Source organism: Rhodnius prolixus, unplaced genomic scaffold (assembly GCF_049639745.1).
Source record: "Rhodnius prolixus isolate KJV_2025 unplaced genomic scaffold, Rpr scaffold_10, whole genome shotgun sequence".
Classification (NCBI taxonomy): Eukaryota; Metazoa; Arthropoda; class Insecta; order Hemiptera; family Reduviidae; genus Rhodnius; species Rhodnius prolixus.
The window spans coordinates 3,613,452-3,636,807 of record NW_027411615.1 but is presented as its reverse complement, the minus strand read 5'-3'; the positions used below and the strand labels follow the sequence as shown (position 1 = coordinate 3,636,807).

The 23,356-nt window shown below is 35.0% G+C and overlaps 1 long non-coding RNA gene across 1 annotated transcript in view; it reads right to left on the bottom strand.

The window, feature by feature from the left end:
* Nucleotides 1-12,729: 12,729 nt before the first annotated feature.
* Nucleotides 12,730-23,356, bottom strand: part of LOC141456632 (uncharacterized) — a 39,086-nt gene continuing 28,459 nt past the window's right edge. The window contains exon 4 of the long non-coding RNA XR_012459896.1: nt 12,730-14,007. This is a non-coding gene — a long non-coding RNA (uncharacterized lncRNA). The remainder of the gene's footprint in view (nt 14,008-23,356) is intronic.

Sequence of the window (23,356 nt, the reverse complement as noted above, 5' to 3'; positions counted from 1 at the left end):
GCCAGAGAGAGAGAGACAGCCCCCTCGGCACACAGTGAAGGGAGGCTCGGCGAATGTATATAAAAACGAGAGGAAAGTCAAAAAGAAAATTCTGTTCAAAGTCTTGCACTTTAATTGTACACATCGTTTTAGCCACGTCAGTCAGTCTGTTCTGTTCTTGTAGTGTAAAGTATACAGTCCTTGGCAGTCAGTCAAATACATATATAATATCTCATACCAATACAAGGTGTTATTTATCCATCAACATCTACAACCAACATCTCAAACACCATTACACTGCTGTTTCTGTGTTTGAAGTTAATATTAAGGCCAATGCTAGATTGTACATGTAGGGTCGATCTATTTTGAAAAGTAAGAAGTAAAAACCGATGGAAAAAGTGGAATTTGTTCCCTAATTTCACTGGAATGCTGCTGTTTCTGTAATTGTCAGTTAAAATTAAGGCCATGCTAGATTGTACATCTTGGGTCTGTTATAAAATCTATAAAATCTTTTTAAGAGGTGCGAATTAATTTAAACTGTGGTGATAATTGCTTCTGTGGTACTTAAATATGATCTTTTAAAGGATCTTTACGTTCTAATATAAAATTCAAAATGTAAATTAATTTGGGGCATTAATTTGATTAAAGTTCAAAACTCATTTTTAGGGAAAATTCAAAGCTTGACAGAAAAATTGTTTATTTTAAACTCGTAATAAGTTCAGTGAAAAACAGATGTGAGTATATTTCACATCTGTTTTATCGCGTATAGTTCGCATATCGTTTGCTTCCTTCCGCTTTCTGCTCTGGACTGGACTCTTTGCAGATGAAAATAAAAAATTGAATAAAAACAAAATTTAGCATCTCGTTAAAAAAGAAAGTTTCTTTCATTTATAAGCTGAGAGCTTTTTGCGGCGCTTTCTCCCTCCCTTCCCTGCCTCTATCTCCCTCATTCCCACCCAACTTATTAAATATTTGCTAATTACCCAAATTAAAAAGTGTGGGATTAAAGTTAGCCAGCATAAAATAGTCATTAAACTGCTTTTTAATCTCTGAGCTTGCGTATTATTCTTTTTTTTTGCCAGAGAAATCTTTTTCTTTTTAATTTTGCGACTGTCTTATTAAACACAGGAAGTACTATTTACCTTTTTCCGCTTAACACAATTCGCAAAAGAAGAATTAAAACCGCTCATCGCGAACTAATTAAAAATTAATAAAAAAGAACAATTCCATTTTTTGTAAAAAGTAAAACAAAATTAAACAATTAAGAAATTAACCAAACAACAAATCGTTCTTTATTTCAACGAATCTTTCATTTTTATAATCAAGTAGTTATCCATAAACTCCATTTTCATACTTAGCATAAAAGTTTAGTGCTAAGAAAAGGGATAAAAACGAGAAAAGACGCTACTGACAATTAGTAATACTTTTTCCTGGTTTAATTCCTTTTAATCATACTTCTAAGGATCTTGAAATGGGATTCAAGGTTTCGATGTGGCTGTGAGGAGAAAGAGAGCTGTAGTTTCGTTCAGGAGATGTGAGAAGATTAGGAAGGGTGCGCTGGGCACACTGTATATATATAGGCAGGGACGCAAGGTTACCTCTTGCTCGGGACACCGAGCTTCGTTCAAGAAGGATTTTAGGATAAGATATTAGGTGAACGAAGGGATACACTTGTGTTTCTAAAGCATTTTCTGGGTGCTATATTCCATCGAAGGCTTGCTTCACATCCAGGAAGATATCCGAGCCACGCAAGTTCTCTAGGGAGAACGATATGTCTTCTACAATGTAATAGTAGTGCTGCCTCCGTTTAAGCGTTTAAGTTGAAGTTACTAAGCTTCATCTTGGGTGAAAGAAAGTAACGGCGAGTGAGTACTTCGCTTGTAGTGGAGGCAGTATTTACGGTCCCCGAAGTTACCCTGCCGACAGCCCCCTCTGCTTATACAGGGTGAACCAGTAAGTATTGTCCATAGGCCTACTGAGTGTAGTACACCAAAAGAGGAGTTCAATGATGTATTGGCCAACTTCATATTTATTTAAAAAAATCGATTACTTTTATTTTTTTCCAGCATCCGGAGGAAGATTGAGGCGGTTTGGAGAATAACTTATGCTTCGAAATGGTATCAATGTTTAGAAAATTTATCTGTCTTTCTAACCGTTTCATCAGAATCAAATTCGGACTAAAACTTTCTGAGTAATAACATTTTTATTGGAAAAAAGTAATGATTTTAGAAAAAAAAATTAAAGTGACGTCACTCAAGAACAGTGGAAAATATGAAGTTGGCCAATACGTCATTGAACTCCACTTTAGATGTACTACACACAGTAGGCCTATGGACAATACTTACTGCTTCACCCTGTATTTTGAATTAAATTTATCAAATTCGTTAAACATTGAAATTAAATTTAAATTCGAATATCATAAAATTAAATCCTGACCATAAAATTAAGGAAGAAATTTACTTGTAAACCTAATGTTTGTTAAGAGAGTAATAATTCCATATTTTCATTTTATTATCTAGGTTAGCTATAAATAATTTAATGATGACGGTCATAAAAAGTTAACCTTTATTACTTATTAGCGATTTTGAACTTTCTTTAGATTTCCCATCGCTTCACTCTCATATTTATAGCTTTCCGCCTGCGGGAGCTTGGAAGGTATTATGTGGGTGGTAAAATTGGCTAAGCTCATATCCAAGTTCTTACTTGGCACAGAGTGAGAGAGAGTGAGATAGATGTAGGCCGGTTAATTGTACCCCTAGAATAACCTATGTATCCTTGGAAATATATTGGTGAAACCTTAATGTACCCATGGGTGCAATAAAAAGGGTGTTCAAGGGGTTTTGAGAGGACAACCCATAAATTGTTCGACCAAACTATTCATTAAATATTTACAAATTGATGCTAGTTGAGCTCTAGATCATGAAGCTGCATTGCGCTAGTTCACGCTTAACTACTACCACAGGGTAACTTAATTAGCTAACTGTTGGAGCCTGAGGTTATTAATAATTAACAATAATCTGGTGCGAACTACTTTCTCCAATTCTCAAGGTTCGAGTTTTTTAATGTTACTTTGCTTGAAAACACCCAAATTATGCTTATAATCATGGTTCTATTGTAAAATTTATTCAAAAAGAATAAACAATCATGCGTTCTCAAGTTTCCAAAAGAAATTATTTAAAATCACGTTTTTTATTCTAACTAGTTGAAAACTGGATCAATTATTACGTTGTAATCAGAGCCGGATTTAGATGAAAAGAGGCCCTAGGCTATTCCACTTATGAGGCCCTTTCACCTCCCATTTTTAAGTTTGAAAAATTACATGGGAGATAATAAAATACATCACTACTATGATATACAGGGTGATCCATTTAAAACGCACCAATCGCTAATAACTTTTTAGGAAAGCGGAATTCCGAAAAAACCCACGATGTAAACTATATGTTTTTTTTTTTTTGGTCTAGGTTTCACAAGGACCACTGGTTTTAACAATGATTATAAAAACTACATAAAAAAACTGAAAAATGACGTTAATCCTGTTTCGATATCCCCAATATTAGTCGAGATATTTAAGATCAAAGTTACAATTTTATCTATTCGTGATCGGTTTTCAATATTAATTTTCCACCAGAAATACACGTTTTGGGAGGTCCTCCGACTGCAAAAAATGGTTATTTGTGACGCTAAGAACAATAATAATAATAATAATTGAAGATTTTAAAAAATGTTTTGTCATGTAATAGTTGTGGATGAATCAGGATGAACTTGTTTTATCATCAAATAAAAGCAATCATCAAATCATTTTAATGACCCACCCCGTATGCAAGACTTCTTGACCAATGATTACGGTAAGAATATCTTACCAAGGAGGGGCGGGTGTTGGTCTAGTGGTCAAGAGTGTGGCTTTGTAAGTGGGAGATCCCCAGTTCGAATCCCGCGTATGACTACACTTTATTAAAACAAAGTATTATGATTTTCTAAGTAATAAAAATGACTGCAAATAAAAATAAATTTCAATAATTATAAAAATTTATTGTATTTTATTTTTATATTACTGATTTTCTGTGTTACTGATTCTCTAAATTGTTTGTATTTGTGTATTTGTAATATCCAGGCCCTGAAGAGGACAATATATTTGTCAAAACCTATGCAAAAAGACGAGTTGTTTTTTATTTGGACCGATTCCTCGCACAATCTTGAATCCTTAGTTCAATAATTTACGGTCACGAAACCTAGATATTCATATATTACCTATTACAGTAAGAGATTGAGGTTTAAGTGAGTGTATTGCATATATTTTTACTTCTTACACCTGGATAGAAAATTATTGAGATATATTTCGTAAAATCCGGAAAATGAAACTTTTTGAGAGCTGTTTTACTTCTGAAAATTGATTATATACAATTGAGTACAGCCATTTTCAAAAATAACCCCCCCTTTTCTCCTATCACATCAGGTTTTTGTACAAATCGAGAATGAAAAATTCAATGTTAATTGCAAAAAATACACATTTCTTGTCAAATGTTGATACAGTTTTGATTAAAATGCTGGTTGTATTACTTGGAAATGCGCAATGTTGATTCACGAGAATGTTATTTGATCAATAATAACGTTTTCGTTTGCCTTCCAGTGATCTTTTCTTATGACCTGCTGCAGTCTTCTCTTTGAAGCGTCCAGCAGTAATCCGCTATCATTGATATACTCCATCGGCCTTGGTACCGTCGTTCCATCTCCCGGATGTCCTGATGGAAGCGTTCGCCTTGTTACTCGCTCACCGCCCCCAGATTCTCAGGAAATACATCCAAATGCGAAAATAGAAAGTGCACCTTAAGACTCATGTTGCATCCGAGAATTCTGAATTTCTCAAGCATGGTGGCTACTAATGTTGCGTAGTTAGGATCTTTGGTGTTTCCTAAAAACTTCTTGGTTACATCTATAAAGGCTTGCCAGGCTCCTCAGGTCAACTTCGTTACAATATTAAAAATAAAAGATAGTGTGAAGTATGCAATAACGCTACTAAGACTAAAAAATTAAGACTATGACTAAAAAAAAAATGGTGTGTGATACAAGTAAACGGGTATCATACTTGGTATCAGGACATGCATAATACTTCAAAATGACTCAAAAACTCAAAACAGGCAAAATCACTGTAGACCTGTGTTATTAATACAAAGAAGAATTTTAACTTCACGCATAGAGTTATTGTAAACCCTCAGTTACTTAGTCAGCGAATGTAGTGCGGTAGACGGTAATGTAACTGAAGCTAAAATCTCTATACACAAAACTGATCTTAGTGACATCTCTGATTATGGTTGGAAGTCCAAAATCGGTCAGGGATACAAGAAATATTTGATAAAATCAATGAAGTGTACTTAAACAATATTTATACCCCATAACCCATGGCAACAAAATATCTTATTTTAAAAAATATTGAATTCGTATAAATACGATAATTAGTGGAGAAAAGGAGAGGAAAAACCTGCAGCTAGTTGTAGAGGGTTAGTGTAGAATGTTTTAGTCTTCTATGTCTGTATGTTGTAGAAGGATCTGTAGGAGGCTATGTCGCGGCAGAGTGGATTGGGATGGCAGTCTAGGATGGAAAGGAGTTTGAGCAGACGATTTTGGATATAGGAGTGTACCAGGGATAATGGACGCAGTCTCCGTGGAGTGAGTCAGTTCTAGTACGTCGTGGAGAGTCTGGTGCGAGTCTGAGAAAATTTGTTTTGGGTTATCTGAAGTTGCTTGATGTTGCTACTACAAGTGAGGCTCCAGGCGGAGCAGGCAACATCGGCCTAATGACTACTTTGTAAAGGAGTAGTTTGTTAGTTACAGTCATTTTGGAGTCACGTGAGAGTAGAGGAAATAGCAGTCGTATAGCCAGTTTGCCTGCGTTTACTTTGTCCTGTACGTGCGTAGTGAAAGTCAGTTTGTTGTCTAAAGTTAGCCCTAAGTACTTCACGTGGGTAGGACCACGGAATGAGAGTGTTATTACATCTGATTTGTCGGTTAAGAGTGTGTCTGCGTTTGGTGAAGAGTATAGCGTTTGTCTTGTCGTGGTTAATTTTAATTTTGCTGCAGAATTTTGTAAGTCTGTCTATTGCAAGAGTAAGTCTGTTGGTGATGGTGTCCATGGGAGAAAAGGACGTTGTTCAGGTAATTCCAAATTTCTTTACTGCGTGAAAAGTCAAATTTAATCACATCCAAAACGATTCTTGTCCACGAGCAGATGAGATAATTAGAGCGGTAGCTACTTTACTTTCTTACATTTTGGATATCAACCAGTTAACTTAATTCATTAAAGGTTTTTTGATCTAAATAACGTCGCATAGTTCTAAAAGGAAAAGAAGAAGTATTGAATGGAAACGCCTGCGCATTGTGGCATTGCCGTTTCAAAAATGGAAAACCATTGTCAATAAGAATGAAATTGGCACTATTTTTCACTTCCTTGGATATGAAAGTCATCAGAAAAGATGCAGTTTACTCTAAGTCTAAATTTGCAATATTTATTTGGGCTAAAAATAAATAACGTTATAAATGAAGTAATTTGCGCCAGTAAATTACTTTTTTATTTTTTTTGAAAAGTTAGCTAAATTGGGTCGGAGTATAGTATTAATGAAAATTTGTACCGCAGCGCTCCATTTGGTTTTTAATTAAGCATCTCTCGTCCGCGGGTTGTCATATTGACGAATGGGATAGTATTGGGCTGTGGCCAACACAAAATGATATTGGACTGCAAGGTTTTTCCCCTACTACAGAGGTTTTCTCCGGGAGAGAGCGTCCACCACCCTGGTGGCCTCGGGTGCCCCAATAACAATCCTTCCAGTTTTCGCACACGCCCGAGATCTCTCTGTTCCTGTGGGTAGTGCGCTTGTGTTAGAAATATTGGGTCTATGGTTTGTGTTTATTTATTTTTTTAGTATTCTCCCCCCTCGCTCTCTCTGACCCCTCCTCTTCGGTCATCAATGTTGGCCACACTGTTCGATTATTAAACAATTTCCGCTGTTAAATTAATAACGAAATATAAAACCACAAAAGCGGATCGTATTTATTCTTGCTGAATGAAAAAAAAAAAAATGAGAGGAGGTTTAAAGGTTGTCAGGTATTCATTTGATCATTTCTGTTATATTTGTGACGTCATTCTCATTAAATAAATATAAAATTGTTAATTACTCTTTTGAAAGCTAAATATTAAAAGTGTCCAATTAAAATGCCCAAATTTACCTTCTCTTTTCGCTCTAAAAATAGAATATTTTTTAAAAAAGCAATTTACTTTTCACCAGAACGAACACCACATCACATGACTTCGGATAAATGGTTTTTCGCTAATTACACTATGACTATGTTTAAGTGGAAAGTGGAAAACTGAAAACTTAACGGTTCCAGTAACTCTGTTTTTTAACGTTGGAATTGTGATAGCTGTAGATGAGGTTGATGTTGTTGAGTACAGGCCACGAAAAGGAGATATAAGTAGCTATTAATTTATAGGCATGAGCGGAATATTGGGATTAGATTAGGAAGGCTGAAGGGCTGAATAGAATAAAAGATAATATTACTGGCTAAGAGTAGAATGGCTAGCATTAACACAAACTTAGGAACTAGGGTAAATTGCAATAACTAACGGGGTGAACTAAATATGAACTATTTCTTAAAGTACTGGCTAAACTGAATGACGAGTAGAGTAAGGTCGTGAAGAGAGTGTAAGAATGAATCCTCAGCGAGTGAATGCAATGTCTGGATGCAATTGACTTAGGAACGAGCGTAAATTGCAATAACTAACTGGGGTAAACTAAATATAAACTATTTCTAAACGAATTGGCCTAAACTGAATGACGAGTAGAGTAAGGTCGTGAAGAGAGTGTAAGAATGAATCCTCAGCGAGTGAATGCAATGTCTGGATGCAATTGACTTAGGAACGAGCGTAAATTGCAATAACTAACTGGGGTAAACTAAATATAAACTATTTCTAAACGAATTGGCCTAAACTGAATGACGAGTAGAGTAAGGTCGTGAAGAGAGTGTAAGAATGAATCCTCAGTGAGTGAATGCAATGTCTGGATGCGATTGTCTTAGGAACGAGCGTAAATTGCAATAACTAACTGGGGTAAACTAAATATAAACTATTTCTAAACGAATTGGCCTAAACTGAATGACGAGTAGTGTAAGGTCGTGAAGAGAGTGTAAGAATGAATCCTCAGTGAGTGAATGCAATGTCTGGATGCGATTGGGTGTCCCGAGCGACCTTATACTCGTATCCTCTGATCCTTGGGCAGCTTCCATTGTTCTGAGCCTACCTGAAGCTTTAACCTTCTAAAAGAATTGGCTAAACTGAATGACGAATAGAGTAAGGTCGTGAAGAGAGTGTAAGAATGAATCCTCAGTGAGTGAATGTGATTGAGTATCCCGAGCGATGGTCTAGCGTCCTAATATACTGTGAAGCTTGGGCACCTTTTCCTGTTCTGAGCTCTACCTGAAGCTTTAACCCATTAAACCCTTCTCAGCCACTTTTTCCCAACTTTTTAGCTTACTACTTCTGCAACACTACATACGTGCACAAACTGAATCTTCTAGGAGATCGTAGATCACCTCCTAGACCAGCCGCCGAGTCTTGAACACCAGTTCTGTTAGAGTATCCCTCACGAGATCACCCTTCCTCTCCACGAAGGAGGTGATATATCCCAGACTATCTATTTTCAAAAAGGAAAAACTCAGTATTTGTTTGAACTTTTTATTTTTTTTTTATCAGGGAAAAAAAGATTTATAGAATGAATCAAATTTCACAGGCGGTTTCCTTTGTTCACGTAGAATATAATGTTCTTTGTTATTTTTTCCCATGTCCTTTTTTTATTTTTATTTTTGCTTTATCTTTCAATCGTATCGTTATTTCCGGAAGAGTAATCGTTAAAAAAGAGTTTAACACCACCATTTCCTTCAGTTCTTCTGATCATTATCGATTTATGTGGCAGTTTGTTCAGTAGGGAAAATTAACGCTGTTGGACAGTAAAGAAAATCAATTTTTCTTTTTTTCTATTGCCAAAAAAAAGAAGGGAAAAGCTTGTGTGGAAATATTGGTGAATTTATGAGTGTTGGAGGGGGGGGAAGAGAGGAAGGAAGCCACATTTTTAAGGGTCGGACTTCGACTCTCTCGCTAATAACCGTTATACACTTGTCAAGCGACAACTCTATTCCTAACGATACTTTAATAACGTGTAACTGTCAATCTAAAGTTTACTACAAACGCCTCTCACGCTGTCTTTCTCTCTCTCTCTCTCTCTCACAGCCATTTTCACTATCGAGTTATCTCTCTCTTTTACACATACACACTCTTACAAACATCCTGTACGCTAAAGTTTAACGATAGAAAACCATCTCAATGTGTACTGTGCTAGTTTTTAATAACATTTCAATTTTTCTTTACTTATTTTTCAAACTTATTTTAATTTTTATGGATTTATTGAAACAGTTACTGCTCAAAATCCAGTCACCAGCAGTCCCAGTAGGTTGCTGGATTTTGTCAAATACTGTCGTCGTTGTTTCCGATTTCGTCGGGAAATACTAATTCTTTTTTCCTGATTTATTTTTCCGTTTACGCAATTTTTAAGCGAAAAAAACCAATCAGCTGATCTGTTTAAACTTGATAGCCAATTATTATTAAGTTCTATGTCACGAAGAGCCAGCAAGGATCATTATTCAGAGCTGAGATACTTCTAGTGTGCGCTGTTTGCTGCCTAAACTTTGGGAGATCTAGCATTGGGCAAAGAATATGCACCCCCGAGAACCTGGCGACTTTTCTGACGGATGAAACCCCATGAATGAATGAATGAATAATCTTTATTTAACATTTAAGTATATACATATGTACATAAGGAGTTCCAGTATAATACTATAACCTCCAAAATATCTATTGTTACAAAATAAAGTACAAAATAAAACTACAAGTAAATAATGAGGGGAAAAACGATGAAAAACCCTCAGCCTCCAAGGAAAGTTTTACTTTAGGGAGTCCCTAACTCTTCTGTGCCTGTGCACCGTGTCCAAACTATAGTCCGCTATAAGTCTGCATAGGTGTTTGTGACTTAATACGCACTTACTGAAGTAACCAGCAGCGAGGTACTTGATGTAGTGTTCTACATAGTCCATGTTGTTGGTGTTAGAGTGTAAGTCTATAATACGCGTGTAGCGGGGGGGGGGGAGTTGTCACAAGCCTGAGAAATTTATTTTGTATGATCTGCAGCGAGGCGATATTGGATCGACATGTCAAACTCCAAGAGGGACAGGCATAAAGTAACATGGGCCTGACCACTACCTTGTACAGCAGGAGTTTATTCTCTGGGGACAGTTTAGAGTCCCTGCAGAACAGCGGGAATAGTACTCGAATGGCTGATGAAACCGGATCTATTCGCTGCCCTTGTGAACTTTTTTAACAGGTGAGATAGCCACTTAGGGATAGCTTGGGTTTTTTTCTTCAAGTTCATTGCATTAGGTCAAGGCAAAACAGTACTACCGTTTTCTAGTGTCTAGCTGGTAAGTTGGACTTTAGGACTTAACACGGATTAGATCCTAATGTCCTAACCGACTTTATCTGGCCTTATACTTCTTATAATGCACCAAAGGACAGAAAACTCACCATTGGGCTTCTGCCTCTGAGGAGATTTTATTCGAAACCGGTCCAGGATGCAACAAACATGCGTACTAATACGAATAAAAAAAACGATATTTTCAACAATCCAGATTCTGTTTGTTCTTGATATCTACTTCTACTTCCCTGAAATACTGCTCTGCCATAGTTTAAATCGTGCTTTATTCTTTACAGTGAATGGCCAGGATTCACGCTGAAACGTGAGGATACTTCCATATAGTCGGTTTTATACAACGTTTGAGGGAGAAGTGTCTTGTCTAAGAAGGTTTGTCTCCAAACGCTTGTGTTTACGCTTTTAATGGCTGCCCGACGATCTAGAAACAAACGTCATCCTGGATGAATCTATTTCAAAGAAACTGTATAAATCATCGATGGCACAGTTTTAAAAATTGCTAAAGATATTCTTGTCTTTTTCATAGTAGCGTTGCTTTTTCTTCCCCTTTTTCTTTTTAAGCAAACAAAATTGCCAATTTGTGTGGATTGTTACAAAATTCTGTTTGCCAAAGTAATGAGGCGTTCTAGTGAAGTTATGAAGAGTTAGTTGATAAAATGAATGGTCCAGATGATATATGATGCAGGTCATTTTTCAAAATAAAACTTCTTTTTGAAACCGTTCTCCCTGTAAAGAGGAGCCTTTGAGTCATTTGACTTCATTACGTTCTCCCTTCTTTATCTTTTTTTTTTCAGTCTTTGTCTTTGTTTGTTCTTCGTCGCTATTCCTCGTTCCCTTTGTCCATGGTTAGCGCCCAGCTCTTACAGATGAGCACCCAGCAGTGCTCTAAGGGCAAAAAAAGAACTACCTCCTCTAGTTTTTATAAGATCTATTTATAAATAAGCACACTCTAGTCTATTTTAATCCCAATTTCAGCATGATTTTCGTTTTTTTTACCACACCTTATTTATTTATTGTTTTAATAAGTATTTCGATTTCAAGTTTTTACTTGAAAATATCCATTTTGACGTGCCTTTAGTCCGAAAAAGTGATTTTTAGACAATAATGAAGAAACTATTTAAAAAAAAAATGCAGATGCAACATCATTTTTCAATAAAAATGGACCCGTCCTTAAATTACCTAACTAAACTTCTGAACCGCAACCACTTTTTGTACTTTTTGAGTGTTTACACCGAAATTGGCTATTTACTTTTTAAAATGATGATTTTAGAATGTCAAGAATTTTAGTACAAAAAGCAGTCTTACGAGTAGAAAAAGTAAGGTAAAGTAAATGCCTGCTATTTTGTGGATAGGCTTTACCATCGATCGAACTACCACAAGTTTTGGGCCGTAGACGGAGTCGACTAGCAAACATACTTTACTGTAAATTTCTTTTATTAACCATTAAATAAAATCCAAGGCCTACAGACCGGGTATCAACCTCAGAACCAGAATATATCTTAGCTTTGCGGGTCTCTCCTTCTTAACCATTCGGCTATCTTGGTGCCTCTGTTGTATGAGTTTTAACAAAAGATTTCGTTTCCCGAACATAATTAGGGTAATCTATTACAGCCTCTTGCATAATTTGGGCAAAGAGTGGTTAAGACAACTGCCTGTCAAGCAGGAAGGAAAAAAAAAAGATACTGGTTGGATTAATAAATAATCCAGAACGTTTTACTGAAACGGAATTGTGTTCTATTATGAAAGAGCCAATAATAATGTTTTATAAATAAAAATAGTGCAAAAGACGAGAGATTTTAAAAATGTATTTCTTGTTTAGCTGGAATAGACTGACAGTCCATAGAATTTGTGTCAAATTTCTACTAGATATTCTCAACTAGGGATGAAATGGAAAAAAACCTCTTAGTGTTCCTCCAGTGAACGTATTGTTCTTGAGGGAACAGTACCAAAGCAGCCAATGTGATGCTATTTTTATAAAGAAATAACTACATATGACATTTCCAATGGTATGGAGGAAGGGAAACTGAGCAAAACACTTTCCCAAGTAGGAAAAGTCAAGTATCCATAGCAGTTTTCCTCCCCTCCTTCGTCAAGAGACCATCTCTACCACTTTATATCTGACGCAATATTTTCACCAATTTATTATTAACGTTATTACTTATGTTTGGTATACCGTTTTACGCATGCGTTGGAGATGCTGTGCTTGTACTTGTGTTCAGCAGGGACACCTTTTACTTGGTTCGGCCTACTCTTCTTTTTTTCTTTTTTTCTTTAGGATCCCTGAATTAATTATTTACTAAGGGATAAAGGTATGCCCTTGGGAAATGTCTAAGTTTGAATCTTATTTACAATTCTTTCTTTTACTTATTTTAAAAAGTAAGTTAGAATAATTAATTAGATATTTTTCATGTATATTACAATATATTTAATTATTAAAATAAGTTCTCTCTCTTAAGCCCACGGGTATACTAGACTTATCCCTACAATTGTATACTTTATGTGGCAGTTATTTCAAAAGTTGTAATTATAGGAAACGGCAATAAAGTTTTGGTAACATTTGTTAGCAGCTAAAGAACAATCAGCAATGTTTTGGCGAACTCAGTCACAAAGGGAGGAAAAAATATGCCAAAACTGTTTTTGGTGCCAGGTCAAAATAGACCTTCTTAGGAAATAAGATGGATAAAGGCTCTTACAAGACGCTTCATCCTCTTTCCTAGCACGTGAATGCCTTTGTCATGTTCAGCGATAGGCTTCTTCTTAAGGTATAGGAAGCAAGCGAAGTTAAGCCCTGGAGAAACCTCTTAGGACTTAAAGTAGACTAAGATCTACCTGGTTCAACATAACCGGGGAAAGGATCTGTGAGTCATGCCTCGGTATAAGTAAAAAAATAGGTTGGACATCTTTAAGGATTGCCTCATAAGGCATGGTTCGATTCGATGGGCCTCTAACATGATACCCCATCTGCAGTTTCTATGGGAATACGAAGATTCCAATAATGTTCAGAGAACATTCAGTTTCCTGGATAATTAACAGGTGTTGAAGGAGATTCTGGCCTTTACAGATGTCTTAGCTTGGAAGGAATGCTATTGCGAGCTAAACTCGTCAGCACTGTAACGGGCACAATAAATCTATGCAGGTTGCAGTTCACTACATCCTTGGTAAAGCTTGGTTAAGCCTTGCAGTGCACTGAAATTGCATTTTATATAGAAGCTTAGCCACTATTTTTTTTCCATCAGGGCTACAAAATAGTTGCAAATACAAATTAACAGAATTACTTGGGGGTGCATTATTATAAGGATTCATTCACATCTAGACGCTAAAGCAGCCTAACCGGTTAGAGGCAAGGCCTGCAAAACTAAGAAGTATTCTGGATTCGATTCCTGATTCTGGCCTTGGATTTTAATTAATGGTTAATATGAGAATTGGTTAATAGTAAAATTGGTTTTACTAGACTATCCTCCGTTCACAGTCACCTAATTGGGTAGTTGTACGTAAAGCCCGTCTGGAAAAAAAATAACCATTATTTTACTAATTACAATTTTTAATATAAACTTAAATTAATCTTGACAAAGTTTATGTTTAAAAACAAAATATGTTTATAACTTTGTATTTTGGGGGGCAAAATCCGATCTCTACCTCCACGTGGTGCCCCCTGGTCAACTGCTCTAAAGAGCAGGCCAACAGAGACGGTATTGAGGGTCCATTATCCTCAATCTTACTGTTACAGAAAGGTGAGCAGCAAAGGGAGTCTTCCCCAGGAAATCTGAGTAAGAGCTTTGTGGAGTGCCAAAAGTATGTTTACTAGACGGCTCCGTCTACCACATCAAATTTGGTAGTTTGACGTAAAGAGCGCCTGAAAAAAAATAGGCATTCTTCTACTCCTTTTTATTAACATCTAAGCGGAATAACTCATTTTGATTTTTGGGTTTCTTTTAGTAAGTTACGGAAAAAATATGTGTAACGATTCGATACATACTATATCAAAGCTCACTTCATTTAAAGCTCTTTCTTGTGAGTTACGAATATAAATGTATTAATAAGTTAAAAACGTTATAATTTTGCATTGAATATTGCAAATTCAATCCACGTTTTTATTAAAACTGTCCGGTATTCCTTAAATAAGTTTTTCGTTGTAAAATGAATAATAAATGTTATTCTTGGCATTTTAAATGCAAACTAAATTAAATCAATTTTACTGATGGACCAATCGTACAAATATCGTATTATTGATAAAAACTTAACAAAAAATAAGTAAAATAAAGTAAACCAAAAGTTGAAAACAAACGTTTTTTTCCTCCCGTTTATAAATTGAAATTTCCACACAATAAGCGTGTGCATTCAGTTTGGCTAAACGTTTGTTACAATAAATTTGTGGTGATGAAAGAGATGATGGGGTTTTTCCATCACCATTGGTAGCTAGGAGCGAGGAGGAAATTGAGAGCTTTGAATTTCGAAATGCTTTGTTAATAAAATTGTTCTCATTGATGTGATGCGCTTCAATCAAATTACAATTCTATAAAGCGCTTTTCGTGAGAAAATAATTTTTTTTTTTCTTTTTCTTTCTGTTAATTTTCCATTTTCTTTTTTCATTTTTTATTTTACTTTTTAATTTAGTTAGAAATTTGGTTCTTTGATGAGCCTTGGTTCGTTCTTCGTGATTCCCATCACCTACAAGTGATGAAGAAAGTAGTCTCACCATTGGCACTGTATTGTGCAAGAGAAATTAAAACTTGTAGTTTGAAGAGTTTTAAAATAAACGCTGCGAGAAATTATTTTGATGATATCCATATATTATCCTGTTGAGACGGGTATTTAGACTGACGGCCGGATATAAGCTACTGTATCTTTAGAAAAGCATTTAAACAATAGGCACCCAAGGGTTATACAACAATAGTGGATAAGACAACTCTTCTACATCGTTTACCCATCTCATAGCTGCGAAGGTGGAAGGGCTACAGGGGAACTTGCCCTACCACTTAATCTAGGAGTACTGTGTTTACTCCTACACACACACACGACGATAGCCTGTTAAACATCTCCCATAATAAGCATCTGTTAGTGAAATTGGGTATCTCAAACTGGGGTTTGTTCAGTCCCTATTTTCCATGATTGGTACATATGTCTGTTAATGTCTTATTTAATGAAATGACATTATTTCTTATTTAATGACCATTTCTCACTACTGTTGATTGACGTTCTTGACAAGGGAACATAGTATCCTTATCTTAGAAGCCCTCTTTAACTCAAAAATGAGGAGACGAGGCCTTGCTTTAGGTCAGGGATTCCCCTAGCCTTTCTTGTTTCAAAGACTCCTTAGACAGTTCAGTACGTTGTCTTGGATCCTCTTTGCAGAACAGTAATCTTTAACGAATAAAACGAAAAGTTCTGCATCCATTATTTTACTTTATCATTCCAGAAACTTATTACTCTAAGCGAAATGTTAAATTTGAATTATTGGCAATTTTTACTTCTTTAAAGTTTTGCTACAGTAGTTACTAATTCTTCGCTCCAATCTTCGTCACCAATCAAACCATACACACAGACTTAAACATTTCTTTCGTCACTCAGGTTACAGGAAATTCCATCTTAACTTACAATCTCATCTCAATCCTCTGGTACATCATCTTTCTTCCAGGACGTTTCCAGACAACACTTCTAGACAGTCTTTAAAGACAGAGTTCTCGCCATCTCCTCTCTGATGACGAAAGCCCATTGATAGCGAAATACCATAGGTTAACTTCTCCACTCTATGTTACGCCCATTGTTTATTAGCCTTGTTGCCTATGTGATTCACAATAAATGATCAGGCTATTCGACAATCGTTCTCATAACAAGAATTTCTGGTTAAATTATTAAAAATCTGTACAATTGCAACACTTACTTTTTAAACGAAATTGACAATTAAAATTGGAAGTTTTTTTAATGACAATATTTATTGATCAGTTTCTAAAGATGGTAATTAAAGATATATTTGATTGTTGTTTATTATTAATTGACAATTTGCAAATTGTCTGCATTGTCTACAGCAGGATTGTTAAGGAGTGGTAGAATTTGAGTTGCAATTTGCTCCCCGGCCACTTCCTGTTTCTGCCGCTGTTAATGGGCTTTAGAGAGACGCCATTTCCGCTGGCAGACCACTTAATCGCAGTTCTCATTCCCAGTACTATTTCCCATTGGTAGTGTGGTCGTGTTGCCGAGGTAGACAATGTCCTCTCTAACCATTTTCTTCTTCCAGCTTTGTCTATCCTGGTCTGTCCGTCCTGTCCAGATATCTCTCTCTCTTTTCATTATCCCATCCATGTCCCAAGCATTGTCCCATTTCATCGACCTGATCCAAACCTAATGTTATCAGGTCTACATTTCCTCTTCAGTATTAAGGGGGCTTTCATTAACTATTGCGCTAAACTCTAATATTACTGATTTTCAGATTCAACAAAGATTAAAGATAGTTTTTAAGTAGTTGGATTTTCTGTTTCCTGGTTGTTTGTTTTAAGGATTCCACAAGAGCTTCCTCTTTTTTAAAAAAAGAATAGTTGTCAGCACAATACACGATACATTTATTAGAGAAAATGTTTTTGAATTTAAGATCTTCAATTAATCACTTTTTGTTTAGGATATTAACAACCATAAGTCGTGACTTTATCAAGAGAGAATTTCATTCTCCAAGAGCTAAGACCAGGAAACCTACTAACCCATTCTTTATTTTAATTGGCGTTTAGTAAAGATATCGAACTGGCGATGGTGAACGTTAACTGCGGTAAAAACGAAATCGTGGGAGCGATTGCTAAAAAGGCATTCATAGTTTTTTCACTAGGCTAATTCCTGAGCTAAAGATCGCGTTCATATGTTAAAAATCTGGATATAACTAACTTTTGATTACTAATTAAATTTTTTGCGACTCCTTCTGGAAAAATGTGGATTAATATTATCCTTAAGTAACCTGAATACTATTAAACTTGATGTCACCACTCTAGATGAGCGGTTCCCAAACTTTTTTCATTAGTGTACCCCTTTACCTGATTGTTTCCTTAGTGTGTACCCCTAACACACATATATACAATATATATAATATATATAAATAAAAAAAATAAATAATCGTATTCTTGATTTTACGTATTTTAATTTTAAATTAACAGCAAAACAATCTGAATATAATGTGTCTTGTAAAGACCATATAAATATGATATGTTCCTATTAAAAAAAATCATCTATGAAAAGGTAAACATTTCCAACCAATAACTATTGCAGGGGTCGTAAATTGAAACAGCAAAGCGTTAATAAAGGAGAAGTAAATTATATGCGGGCCATGTGTAATATTAGTCAAAACTAAAGCAACAGTTTTTTCGAATTTTTACATTTTCAAGAAATCATTTTAATAATTTTTGATATACAAATATATTTACTTTTTAAAAAAATACTGCAGTATCGAATGAGTACTTAATTCTTGTCAATTTATATGTTATTCAGTTTTATTATAATAATTTTGTAATTAAGTTGTAGGAATCATTTATTATATAATTTTTTTCTCATTAATAATATATCTGTATAATTTTTATATCTTCCGCCATAATAACTTTTTTTGCGTACCCCTAAACAATCTTTCGCGTACCCCAGGTTAAGAACCGCTGCTCTAGATGATGTCATTACTGTAGAGCTACGTCACACATCATGAGCAAGCTTTTAGTATGGCCTAGTAAGTTTTTTTTTGTTAACGAGAAACATGTCACCCTTTTTTATGTTAATGTAATTTGGAAGATTCAATTAGCATTTTACGTTATAATTTTAAATGGAGGGCAAAAAGTCGTAACTTTTTAAAAATCTTGATAAAATGAGAAAAATGTTCATTAACTTCTAAGTTTTTTCCCTTCAATTGAGTGCAATGCCTTTTTACTTGTAATTGATTAACTAAGGATGAACAAGGATGAAAATCCCAGCGGGCATTCTATGGTCCTAACAATAAAAAGGATAGTTAACTTGTTCATCCTGCTTAAGATGGACATGCAGAGGTAGCTGAAATGAATCTTTGAATACAGCGTATCCACAGGCGGACTCTAGCTTACCTACATTCAATCCCACTTAAGTCTTTTCAGCTGGGATAATCAACTCATCCCAGACTACTGCTCCATCCGTACCGAATGGAAACAGAGCGATTAAACCGCTCCCACTCGCAGTAACCTTTCCTAGCGAACGCGGACAAGGGGAATGGCATGTGTCCTTTCTAATCATTCCTTAATAAAAAGTTGAGGAGAAAGATATACCCACTTTTCGGAAAAAGAGTGTTAATATATCAGGGAATGGTCATCCGAATATGCCAGCTTCTCTTTCTTCTTGAGGATACTCCACAGAGTTTGGGTATTCACTAGTTGTTAAAACTGCATATGTCCTTTCTAAAATAAATTGAAGTTGCAGTCTGGCGACAGGGTTATTTCAATCTACCGACTTTCTTGCTACTGGAATCTCTCTTTAGACAAGTCCTGCAAGATTTGCTGGGATGGAGAGATGTTTTCCTCCCTTAGAACACTTCTAACGTTAATGAGGAGCCAATTTTGGATTACGGGGGGGGGCTTACACCTCAATATCCCTCCCCTATTTTAATGAGATTTCTAGTATAAATAATATTGATTCTATTGTCGCATTTATACGGGACAAATTGATTGCCTAACAATCGATATTTGCATAAAGATAAATTTGGAAATTTTAAATAAGTACTTCCCATTTGAACAAATTGTTTAAAAGAGAGCCTGGAATATATGCTGGACAATGTCCTCCATATATCCCGGCAATAACTTCAAACTGGATACTAAATCATTCCCAATTATAAAATAGAAAGTATTGAACGCCCTTAAAATCATTTATAAATTTGGTGATGTAACAAACTCTCTACAAAATTCAACATTTTAGGGATTTTGTTATAATGAATTTGTAGCTAAACTTTCTCTTTGATTGGTTTCCGGTTCGTTGCTTGTAGTTGTAAGTATGTATAACACTCTCTGTTATTACTACGCATGTATCAGATGTACATATTTCCGTTATGACCGCCAAAATAACTAATAAAAGATTAATTTTATTAATCACAATTAATGTTATTATGTAGATGGCAAATAAATCCAAGATTCTCTCTATAATATTCGGAAATTTTACTGTTAATCTATTCTGTGGAAATTTTAGATTGAATATTTAAATCCCATGTACATTTGTTTTTAGTTAACTTTAATTATTTTCATAAATCTGTGACACAGTCAGGGCCGGATTTAGATGAAAAGAGGCCCTAGGCTATTCCACTTATGAGGCCCTTTCACCTCACATTTTTATGTTTGTAAATTACATGAGAGATAATAAAATACATCACTACTGTGATATACAGGGTAACCATGGTTACATGCTCCACCCACTTTTTTTTTAGCGGCGGGAAATTTCGAAAAAATAAAAAACACGTATTTAATCATTTTTAGTCTAGTGTATTTTCAGTGATTGACCCATTTTTTTAAACCTCTGTATCTCGAGATACAGCATCCAACTTTGTTTTTTTCAAATGGAACGTTATATTTTTTGTTGCATATTTTTATAGTATTTGAGCGCCTAAAAAAAAACACAAAAAAATTTTGAAATCGGTTAGGTTTTTCAAAAGTTATGGTAACTTAAAATATGAAAAACAAATTTCAGTTTATTGTCAAAATTACGTTATTTTTCTTAAAGAATCTGTTCAAACTGGGCACAATCAACGGATAGGCAAGCCAAAACTCTGGATCCAAAAAAAAAAAGCCAAAAGCCTGCCTAGATCTTGACTTCGCCACCATAAGTGCTGCTACAAGCAAAGACTGGGAGTCCAGAGTTTTGGCTTGCCTACCAGTTGATTGTGCCCAGTTTAAACAGATTCTTTAAGAAAAATAACGTAATTTTGAAAATAAACTGAGTATATAACTTTGGTCACCCTGTATATCAATATGTTATATGAAACATGTTATTGGTACTGTTTTTAGAATATTGTAATTTTAATTTTGCTAACAAGAACAACTGTTGTTCTTGAGGCCCTAGGCTGAATCCTTAGTTAGCCTGAAGGAAAATCCGGCCCTAGACACAGTGAAACTGATGCAACATGATACTTGAGTAGCACGAGTGGAGAATATTAAACGGTGATAAAAACACCCAAAGATGCGTTCACGTGTCTAAGTTAGGAATGCACTAAGATAGGAAATTAGTAGGATCTTGGAGCTTCAGAAATGTAGGAAACAAGAAGATCTCGGTACAAGGTATAGTTTGATCTTTAACAAAAACTTACAGTTTAAAATGTTAAGTATAAGGGTTGATTAAACGCCAAAAGGTACACAAATCAGCAAGCACCCAACATTTCATTAATTCTTCATTAATATTTAAGTAATTTTACTGCATTAATATTCATTAATATTTTTTAGAATTTATTAGATGTCACAGACCCTTATGCTGGCCATTTTCGTCTACAAAATATTTGTTCAAGTAGCACTGTAGATTGACTGTAATATCTAGTTATTTATAATAATCAAACTATTAAATACAGGTTAAAAAGAAAAACGTTATAAAAAATAAAAAAAAATTATGAGGCTAAAAAATTCAAAACTTTTTTTTATAAAAAAAAATGTAATATGTAATATAAAGTAAATAAGATATGTATATTTTTAGGACAGCTAATTATTCCAGCATTTTACTATAAGTAAAATTAGGGGAACTAAATTAAATTACAATTGAGAAATTAATAATTGTTGTTGAATAATCTACTTGTTATTAACTGTGTGTTATTTGTGCTCACGAATATTTCGGTAAGACGAATTCAAGACAGTAGCCTATTCTAACTTTGTCTTTTTCTACTTTAACATGCATGTACATATGTGTGATTTATCATAATTATAACAAAAAAATATTATAAATGAAGTGGCCAGCATAAGGGTCTGTGACATCTAATAAATTCTAAAAAATATTAATGAATATTAATGCAGTAAAATTACTTAAATATTAATGAAGAATTAATGAAATGTTGGGTGCTTGCTGATTTGTGTACCTTTTGGCGTTTAATCAACCCTTATACTTAACATTTTAAACTGTAAGTTTTTGTTAAAGAGATTTTTGTACCTTTTGGATAGATTTTCCTTTTTGTCTATTTTACAAAGTTACATATCTGCTTTACAGATTTTTTTAAATTTGGAATAAGCTATTCTATCATTATAACCTGATAAGATGGTAAGTCGGAACCGTAACTACCACTAGAGAGATCTTTTTAAAGAATGATTATCGTTAAGGTCCCCCAAACCATCCTCAGTAACAACTTTTTTGAAAAAGCGTTTTGAATAACATAGGAAGGTATTTGTGCGTAAATAGCAAAATTAAACTGCGATTTCATTACTTCCTTTTAAGAGGAGTAAGAAAAATAAACTGCGATTGCAGTACTTCTAGGCAAAGAGGCAAAGATTTTTTAATCGAACGACAATTCATTGATTTAAATCGGTTCACTCATTGATAATTTAAACGATTGCAGTACTTCCTCTTAGTAGGTGCAAGAGCATCAGCAATGTAGAGGAGCTTTAACCACTTATACGAGCTGAAGTTTATCAAAATCGGACAAAGCGTTATAGAAATATTGGTAATAATAGTTTTAGAAAGGGCCTTTTTTGGGTTGGGCAAACTCCCCTCCTTATGAGGCAAGGCGTCGAGACTTTTAAAGTGCAAATCTGTACAAAATTTCGATTCGAATGACACTTCATTCATGAAAATCGGTTCACGTGTCGATAATTTGAAACGATTCCTATACTTCCCCTTAACAAGTGTAAGAGCTGATCGCCGCTTTAATGTTACGTAGGGGAGCCCTAACCCTATCATCCTACCAAATTTTATCAAAATCGGGCCAAGATTTACAGAGTAATTAGTAATAATAATTTTGGAGGGGGCCTTACATAAAGGGGGCTAACTCCTCTCCCATTCGATGTACAGGGTCGAGACCCCCAAAAGGCACATCTACATAAAATTCCGAATCGAATGACACCTCATTCATGAAAATCGGTTCGCGCGTTTAGGCTGTACGTTGTTTACAAAAAAGGTAACAAGAACAACAACAACAACAACAACAACAACAACAACAAGAAGAAGAACAAGAACAAGAACATTTTTTGAAAAAGCCGTTTTTGCTCATTTTCGGCAACTTTTTTCTCGAAACCTATTAGATCTGAGTTGTTGCAAAAAAATTACAGATATAAAGGAGGGTTTGCCCTTTAATTTAAAGAAAATTTGGGAATTTTATCTTTTGTAGAAAAAGAGAAAAAAATTGTCAAAGTTGGGTGTTTTTCAACGTTACGCTTTTTCGTGCACTTTTTGACGATCAACCCTTATACAACTGTCCTACCGGACAGTTTTAATACAAAGTAAGTAGTCTTAGCGATTCTACCGGAGTGTTTTTGGCTGGAAGGATTGGATTTTATAGATATTGGAAGCTTTGGCTTAGCCCTAAAGTTCCATTCCATAAGTCCAGGCAGGTTTGCGTATCATTGCGTAGAGACGATTCTCAAATACTTGAAAAATTCTTCTAAAATGAATCCTGATTTGGTTTTTGCTTGAGTGCCCCAGAAAATCACGGAAATTTCAGTTTTGATTAACTAGTTTACGTATTCAGCTCAAGACTGGCAATAAGTTCAATAAAATAAGGCCAATTGCTTTTATGAGCAGCTCTCGGGCATCATAATCCACTCTTTCCTCCTGGACCTCTATTTCCTTTCTTTCCTGCGTCTCTAAATCTTAGATTTTCTTAGTTGTACTTCCGTTTTTCACTATTTTAATATCTCCATTTAATCTGAATTTATTTCTTCACCTTCTGCAACTAATTATTTGAT